The following is a 9,613-nucleotide window of genomic DNA, read 5'->3' on the forward strand; positions in this document are numbered from 1 at the left end:
CCCTGGCTTCCTACCTGCAGGGAAGTCGCTTCACAGGCGGTGAAGCAGGTCTGCAAGTGTCTATCTTTCTCTTCCCCTCTCTGTCTTCCCCTCCTCTCTCCATTTCACTCTGTCCTATCCAATAATGACGACAACAATAGTAACTACAACAACAATAGTAACTACAACAAAAAACAAGGACAACAAAAAGGAATAAATAAATAAATATAATAAAAAGAGAACCTGCACACTCATTTAAAAAAAAAAAAGGCCTTCATAGAACAGTGGCTCACTGTGGAGCAGGTATATAATGGACAGCATTATGATTCAAAGGAGGTCTCGAAACTTTACATCAGGCTCAACCTGACGCTGTTGACTGGCTACGGAAGAAGGGCAAACGCTAGCAGAAGAAGAATGAAGCTAGGAAGTCAGGTGGAGGTAGATAACATAATAGTTATGAAAAGACTCTTGTGCCTGAGGCTCACAAATCCTAGGTTCAATCCCCTGTACCACCATAAGTCAGAATTGAGTAGTGCTCTATTAATAATAATAATAATTTGATGATGATAATAATTATTATCATTATTATGAAAGTCAAGAGTACTAAAGCCCAGACAGGGAAGTGACCACTTTTGACCTCTTGGTGCAGGATCACCCTTTCCTAGCCTGCTATTACTTTCTGGGCACCCCAACAGAACCTCCTATAACACTTTACCCCCATCACATTGGATATGGCGTTTTCCTTTTTCCTTTTTTAACCAGGGCACTGCTCATTGCATGTTTAAGGTGATGGGGAGGATTGAGTCTGAAACACTGGAGCCTCAGTCATGAAAACCTCTTTACATAGCCATTATGCTATCAACCCCCTACCCAGATATGGCCTTTTCCAAACCATGCAAACAATGTCAAGTACTAGCCCAAGAACCAGAATCTTTCTTTCTGTTCCCAATTGCCCAGGATTGTGTTCTTGTTTTTTAGATTGAGACAGAATAGAAGCGAGCAGATGGCAAAGCAGCACACTATTCAAGTAAGCTATTTCACCAGCCCTCCTCAGCAATTCTTACGGTGCCAGCTAAAATTCAGTTCAAGTTTAATACTAGTTAATACTAGTGTGCTAGTATTCATGAGTACAGACACATTACTTTGCTAGGGTTGCCTTAACCAGGTACTGCATAGGAGACTTAAGCTATAGAAAGGTATTGTCTCAAAAAAAATTAAAAAAAATTAAAAAAAAAGAAAGGTATTGTCTCAAACCTCTCCCTCTCTCTGGCCTCTGGGGTTATTGCTGGGGCTGGGTGCTCACACTGTGAATCCACTGCTCCTGTGGCCTTTTTTTTTTTTAATAGGACAGAAAAAAATTGAGAGGGTGCAGGGGGGGAGAGATAAACACCTGCAGACCTGCCTCACAGCTTGTGAAGCAACCCCTCTCCAGGTGGGGAGCTGGAGGCTCAAACCAGGATCCTTCAGCAGTACTTCCTCTTACTATATGTGCTTAATCTGGTGCACTACTGCCAGGTTTCTCTCTCTTTCTCTCCCTCTCTCTCTCTCTCTCTCTCTCTCTCTGTAACATGTCCAGCTAGGTGTACCAACAACCGGCTCCTCAAATCTCTTTAGTCCTCTCTGCTTCTTTCTGTCACATATAGCTTAAAGTCCTTTCAGGTTTCTTTGAAATGGGCTCTTGTTAGAAATAAAAAAAAGTCGCTCCATACTCCCAGTCTGCCTCTTTCCCTAGTAAGGTGTGTCTCTGGGGAAGCAGAGCTCCAGGATATATTGGTGGGGTCTTCAATCCAGGGAAGCCTGGCCAGCATCCTGGTGGCATCTGGAACCTGGTGATTGAAAAGAGAGTTAACATACGAAGCCAAACAATTTGTTGAGCAATCATGGATCCCAAGCTTGGAATAGTGGAGAGGAAGTGTTAGGGAGGTACTCACTGTAAACTCTAATGTACTTCTGCTTTCTGGTATATATTTTGCAGTAGTTTATGGATACGTGTGAACATATGCTCTCTCTCACAGAAACTGGTGTATATCTAGGTTATGGGACTTTGTTAGAAAGTGAACTACCTGAGATGAAATTAGAGTGTACTATAAAAGGAAAGGTCTCACCTGAGTAATGAAGCCGAAGGGTTGTCATTCCACATGTGAAGTCTCTGGACGCAGTCTGAGGTGAAGCATGTTGAGGTGGCAATCGTTGCGTTGGTTAGGTTGTGATCGGCGGATGCAATATTATTTGGTTTGGATTGGGAGACCCATGTTCAGTGGGGAAGCAATTACAGAAGCCAGACCTTCTACCTTCTGCAACCCTCAATGACCCTGGGTCCATGCTCCCAGAGGGCTGGAGAATGGGAAAGCTATCATGGGAGGGGGTGGGTTATAGAGATTGGGTGGTGGGAATTGTGTGGAGTTGTACCCCTCCTACCTTATGTTTTTGTTCATTAATCCTTTCTTAAATAAAAAATTAGAAAAAAAATAAATAAAAGTGTCTGCTTTCTAAATTATAGGGGTGGTGGGTAGAGGGTGGGGCAGGAATCATTAGAAACACAATGGCCAGTCAGCCTCTGCTGGCAAGAGGAAACACCCTCATCCTTTCTGTATGAGTCAGCGTTCTTGAGGTCAGATCAAAAGCTTCTTGCTTAAAGCAGCAACACCAGTGAAGGTTAATCTATCTACTCTAGACTCAAAGAATTTTCTGTGACTCTTAAATGCAATATATATATATATATATCCTGACTGGAAGACTATCAAGAAGGATATTTAAGTGAAAGGCCAAATTACCCTGCACTGGCAGAATACCTGACTCTGGGGCTTAACTGCCTGGCTCTGAATACTGACTCTGATATTTGCTATTTATATTTGGTAAAGTTTTGGACAACTTACTTTCTCAAATCTTCAGTTTAAATGGCAATTGAAGGATGTGGTTGTAAGAATTTAAATGAGTCATTACAGACATAGCCTTAGAACAATGCCTGACACTAAATACTAGATATTGTATTTTATGTAAAAATAAAGATGTAATGGGAATGTAAATGTATTCACAATATTATTCAGACATAAAAATATATGTTTGCTGGGGCAGTCACCACTAAATATCACAAACTGTGTGGCTTAAAAAAACAGAAAGGTTAGAAGAAGATGAAATTCAGAAATCAATTCCTTTTACTATAGCAAAAATAAAATAAAATAACTAGGAATAAACCTAACCAGAGAAGTGAAAGACTTGTATACTGAAAATTATGAGTTACTACTCAAGGAAATTGAAAAAGACACAAAGAAGTGGAAAGATATTCCATGTTCATGGGTTGGAAGAATTAACATCATCAAAATGAATATACTACCCAGAGCCATCTACAAATTTAGTGCTATCCCCATCAAGATATCAACCACATTTTTTATGAGAAGAGAACAAATGCTACAAATGTTTGTCTGGAACCAGAAAAGACCTAGAATTGCCAAAACAATGAGAAGAAAGAAGAGAATTGGAGGCATCACACTCCCAGATCTCAAATTGTATTATAGGGCCATTGTCATCAAAACTGCTTGGTACTGGAACATGCATGAACAGACACACTGACCAGTGGAATAGAATTGATAGCCCAGAAGTCAGCCCCCACACCTATGGACATCTAATCATTGACAAAGTTGCCCAGACTATTAAATGGGGAAAGCAGAGTCTCTTCAACAAATAGTGTTGGAAAAAAATGGATTGAAACTTGCAGAAGAATGAAACTGAACCACTTTATTTTACCAAACACAAAAGTAAATTCCAAGTGGATTAAGGACTTGGATGTTAGACCACAAACTATCAGATACTTAGAGGAAAATATTGGCAGAACTCTTTACCGCATAAATTTTTAAAAAATATTTATTTATTTCCTTTTTGTTGCCCTTGTTGTTGTTTTTTTATTGTTGTTGTCGTCATTGTTGGATAGGACAGAGAGAAATGGAGAGAGGAGGGGAAGACAGAGAGGGGGAGAGATAGACACCTGCATACCTGCTTCACCGCTTGTGAAGTGACTCCCCTGCAGGTGGGGAGCTGTGGGCTCGAACTGGGATCCTTATGCCGGTGCTTGCGCTTGGTGCCATGTGCGCTTAACCTACTGCGCTACTGCCCGACTCCCTCCGCATAAATTTTAAAGACATCTTCAATGAAACAAATCCAATTACAAAAAAGACTAAGGCAAGTATAAACCTATGGGACTACATCAAATTAAAAAGTTTCTACACAGCAAAAGAAACCACTACCCAAACCAAGAGACCCCTCACAGAATGGGAGAATATCTTTACATGCCATACATCAGACAAGAGTTTAATAACCAAAATATAAAAAGAGCTTGTCAAATTCAACCACAAGAAAACAAATGACCCCATTCAAAAATGGAGAGAGATCATGGACAGATTATTCACCACAGAAAAGATCCAAAAGGCCGAGAAACACATGAAAAAATGCTTCAAGTCACTGATTGTCAGATAAATGCAAATAAAAGACAACAATGAGATACCACTTCACTCCTATGAGAATGTCATACAACAGAAAAGATTAACAGCCACAAATGCAGGACAGGTTGTGGGGTCAAAGGAACCCTCCTGCACTGCTGGTGGGAATGTCAATTGGTCCAACCTCTGTGGAGAACAGTCTGGAGAACTCTCTGAAGGCTAGAAATGGACCTACCCTATGACCCTGCAATTCCTCTCCTGGGGATATATCCTAAGGAACTCAACACATCCACGCAAAAAGATCTGTGTACGAATATGTTTTTAGTAGCACAATTTGTAATAGCCAAAACCTGGAAGTAACCCAGGTGTCCAACAACAGATAAGTGGCTGAGCAAGTTGTAGTATATATACACAATGGAATACTACTCAGCTATTAAAAATGGTGACTTCACCATTTTCAGCCCATCTTGGATAGAGCTTGAAGAAATCATGTTAAGTGAAATAACTCAGAAACAGAATGATGAATATGAGATTATCTCACTCTCAGGCAGAAGTTGAAAAACAAAGTCAGAAGAGGAAACACAAGTAGAACCTGAACTGGAGTTGGCATATTGCACCAAAGTAAAAGACTCTGGGGTGGGGGGGGGGTGGGGGAATACAGGTCCAAAAAGGATGACAGAGGACCTAGTGGGGGTTATATTGTTATGTGAAAAACTGGGAAATGTTATGCTATTGTACTCACTGTTGAATGTAAAACATTAATTCCTCAATAAAGAAATAAAAAGAAAGAAAGAAAGAAAGAAAGAGAGAGAGAGAAAGAAAGAAAGAAAGATAGATAGATAGATAGATAGATAGATAGATAGATAGATAGAAAGAGAAAGGGGAGGGGGGACAGAAATGTATTATCAGGGGCCAGACAATGGGACACCTGGTTAAGCATACACATTACAGTGCACAAGGACCCAGGTTCATGAGTGGTGAAGCAGTGCTGCAGGTGTCTCTCTGTCTCTCTGTCTCTCTCTCTCTCTCTCTCTCTCTCCCTCTCTATCTTCCCCCACTCCTCTCAACTTCTCTGTCTCTATCCAATAATAAATAAAAATGTTTTTTTTTAAAATTTCATTACAGAAATGTATTGTTGGGTGGTTTGGGATGTGGCACAGTGGATGAAGCACTGGATTCTCAACCATAAGGTCCTGAGTTCAATCTCTGACAACACATGTACCAGAGTGATGTCTGGTTATTTCTCTCATTCCTATCTTTCTCATGGATAAATAAACAAATTCTTAAAAGAAATGTATTGTCTGGTGGGGGTAGATAGTATAATGGTTATACAAACAGACTCTTATGCCTGAGGCTCCAAAGTTGCAGGTTCAACCCTCTGCACCACCATAAGCCAGAGCTGAGCAGTGCTCTGGTTAAAAAAAAAAAAAAAAAAAAAGAGGGGGAAGGATGGTGGTGTACCTGGTTTAGCACACATGGTATAATTCGCAAGGACCTGGGTTCAAGCCCCAGTCCCCACTTGCAGGGAGAAAGCTTCAAAAGTGGTGAAGCAGGGCTGCAGGTGTATCTCTGTTTTTCATGTTCTCTTATCTCCCCCTTCCCTCTTGATTTCTGACTATCTCTATCCAATAAATAAATAAAGCTAATAAAATCTTTAAAAAATAGAGAAGTGTATTGTTTCATGATCCAGAGACTAAAAATTTAAGATTTGGGTTGATCTCTAAGGCTTCTCTCAGTCTGTGGATGTCTTTACATGGCCTCTCTTCTTATAAGGACAACAATCATATTGGACTATGACCCACCTGAATATGCTGAATAAACAAATAAACCCTATGTGTAATTCTGTGCCTGCTCTCCTCTTGGGCTTGCCCACTGACAAGGGCTTTCATTTCAAGCTAAAGAGATTATTTTGGGGGCCGGGTGGTGGTGTACCTGGTTAAGCATGCACATTACATTGTGCAAGGACCGGGGATCAAGCCCCTGGTCCCCACCTGCAGGGGGAAAGCTTCAGAAGTGGTGAAGCAGGGCTGTAGGTGTCTCTCTCTCTCTCCCCCTTTCCTCTCAATTTCTGGCTGTCTCTATCCAATAAATAAAGGTAATAAAAAATTAAAAAGAGATTATTTTGTCTGTTGAGAATATAGGGAGTTGAGAATGGCTGATAGACATTAAATCAACTTCATAAATTTAACCATTATCATTTTTAGCAGCAGAGATTAAAGACATTAAAATTGCTTTCTTGAGAGTTTCAAATGGATAGTTCATCAGGAAAAGGAAGAGGTGAAAAAAAAAATCAACAAAATCCTACCTGACAAACCAGATCAAAACTGATTCTGCACTTGTGGAAAAGTCAAGATGTGTCCACTCTCAGGTTGGAATAGGGACTTGGTTCTTTCAAACTCCCTTGAAGTCCCTCCTTCATTCCTAAGATAGTAACCTTACAAGTCAGCAGGATGGAAAAAGGAATAAAAAGATGAAAAAATGAAATGAAATAAATGAACAACAACAACAAAAAAAAGGCTGGGTACTTCCCAGCAGTCTCTTAAGGAAACTCCCCAAGGTAGTCACAGTACACTTCCTAAAGCTTTAGCTCATGACCACAGCCAGTTGTCCAGAGACCGGCAAATATATATTTGTTTGTTTTCCTTCTCCAGTGTTCTGTGCCTGTATATAAAAACTTGTAACTATTTGAGACAGGGAAAATGTACATTCAAAACAGTTTCCCACCAGGCAGGGGAGACAGCACAATGGTTATGCAAAAAGATTCTTATGCCAGAGTTGAGAAGTGCTTTGATCAGTCTTTCTCTCCCTCTCTCTCTCACTCTGTTATCTGTCAATAAAATAAATAAATATATTTTAGGGGCCAGGTGGTGGTGCACCTGGTTGAGCGCACATGTTACAGTGCACAAGGACCTATCTTCAAGCCCCAGGTTCCCATCTGCAGGGGGAAAGCTTCATCAGTGGTGAAGTAGTACTGCAGGTGTCTCTCTGTCTTTCTCCCTCTCTATCATTCCTTCCCTCTCAATTTCTGGCTGTGTCTATCCAATAAATAAATAAAGGTAATAAAAAAATTTAAAAATAAATATATATTAAAAAATAAGTCAGACCCTTCAGTTAAAAAAACAACAAAACAAAACAAACAACCACAAAAGTTCCTGCCACAGCTGACTACAGTGTCTGATTCCTTTTTCCTCCAGTGTCCTCCTCTGCATTCTCCTGGACACCAGGCCTAATCCAGAGAAGTCAGGATGCTCTCTGCTTGACTCACTTGACCTGTGACATCTCTGGAAGAAGAAACAGGAACTGAAAGCAAGCAGGACAGTTGAGCAAAGTTTTCTGCCCTGCCCACCAAATTACCTCCCAGTGGAAATATACAAACAATAGGCAACAGGCAGACTAAAAAAAAAAAAAAAAAAAAAAAAAAAACTAGATTGAACATAGGAACCAAAACTTTCTATACAGTAGTGATGTCTAGAGAGCAATGTATAATTGTTGAGTATGTGTTGAATTGGAGAGAGAATGTTTCACATTTTAGGAAGGGAGACTATAATGACCTATATGATAATGGAGAAAGAATATTGAAATATTCTGCAGCCATGGAGCCTGAGAAGGAGACTGACTGTCCCTTGCGGGAAATGGCTTCCTGTTTATCTTACAGGAGAAACAGGCAGATGAGGCAGGAAGGATTTGCTGATTTGATATTGGGAGTCTTGCCCTCACTGTATAAATGCTGTTTCTCTGTTGTGGCTGGGGAGGCTTTTTGACTCCTGGAGGCTTGCCTGGCATCAGCATGTCATTGTTGAAGGTCCATGGACTCTCTTCCAGAAAGAGGTAGCCACTCCGGGGAATAAATAAAGAACCAACTACAACTGTTATATTTTTCACCTTGTAGCCACTGGCAGGACCACGAAGGAGAGCTGCAGGGACTGTGGTGGCCCTAAGGTTGAGGAGGACAGCAGGATGGACCCCTGACTGAAAAATCACAGCTTGGGCAAGTTTAGGGTGTCACCATAGTGACCTAAGACATTTCTCCAAAAGTCAAAGTCAAACTGTGATGGTATCATCAGGAATGAGTGCCTGAGGCCTGGCAAGCAGCTAGATGGGCAGAGCACGTGCTTTATGATAGATACCTGAGGCCCTGGGTTCGACATCCAGAGCCATGTGAGAGCTCCATGGACAGCACCATGGGAACTTCAGTAATGCTTTGTGTTGCTCTCCTCTCTCTGTCCCTTCTTCCTAAACAAAAGGTAGTGTAAAATTGTGCTGGGAATTGTGACTAGAGAAGTCACTCAATTGGTAGAACATCAGACTTTTTACACTGGAGTATCCAAGCCTGCTCCCAAGACCACATGGACCAGAGTGACTGCTGGTGAGCCTCTATTCCTTTTTTTTTTTTTTTTTAATATTTATTTATTCCCTTTTGTTGCCCTTGTTGTATTCCTTTTTATCTCATGTGAGATTCCGTCTTATATGTAATACTTTTTCTTCCTTCCTTCCTTTTTTTTTTTTTTAAATCTTTAATCTTTATTTATTTATTGGATAGAGACAGCCAGAAATTGAGAGGGAAGGGGGAGATAGAGAGGGAGACAGAGAGACACCTGCAGCACTGCTTTACCACTCACAAAGCTTTTCCCCTGCAGGTGGGGACCGGGGGCTCAAACTTGAACATTGCAACATATGTGCTCAACCAGGTGTGCCACCACCTGGCCCCCCTTCCTTCCTTCCTTCCTTCCTTCCTTCTTTCTTTCTTCTTTCTTTCTTTCTTTCTTTCTTTCTTTCTTTCTTTCTTTCTTTCTTTATTCCTTTCTTTCTTTTCCCCACCAGGGCTATTGCTGGGGTTGCACTATGAATCTACTGCTCCCTGCAGCCATTTATTCCCTCTCTATTATTACTATTTATTTATTTCATTATTTTTATTTTATATTATTTTATTTATTTATTTATAATTTTATTTATTTATTATTGGATAGAGACAGAGAGAAATTGAGAGGGTAGGGGAGACAGGGAGACAGAGAGACACCTGCAGCCCTGCTTCACTACTCCTAAAGCTCCCCCCCACCCCCCACAAGGTGGGGACTAGGAGCTTGAACCTGGGTCTTTGTGCATTGTAGTGTGTGCACTTAACCAGGTGTGCCACCACCTGCCCGCCTTTCTTTCTTTCTTTCTTTTTCTTTTCTTTTCTTTTCTTTTTTTTTTTTTTAGAA

This window comes from Erinaceus europaeus, chromosome 1 (genome assembly GCF_950295315.1).
Source record: "Erinaceus europaeus chromosome 1, mEriEur2.1, whole genome shotgun sequence".
Lineage (NCBI taxonomy): Eukaryota > Metazoa > Chordata > Mammalia > Eulipotyphla > Erinaceidae > Erinaceus > Erinaceus europaeus.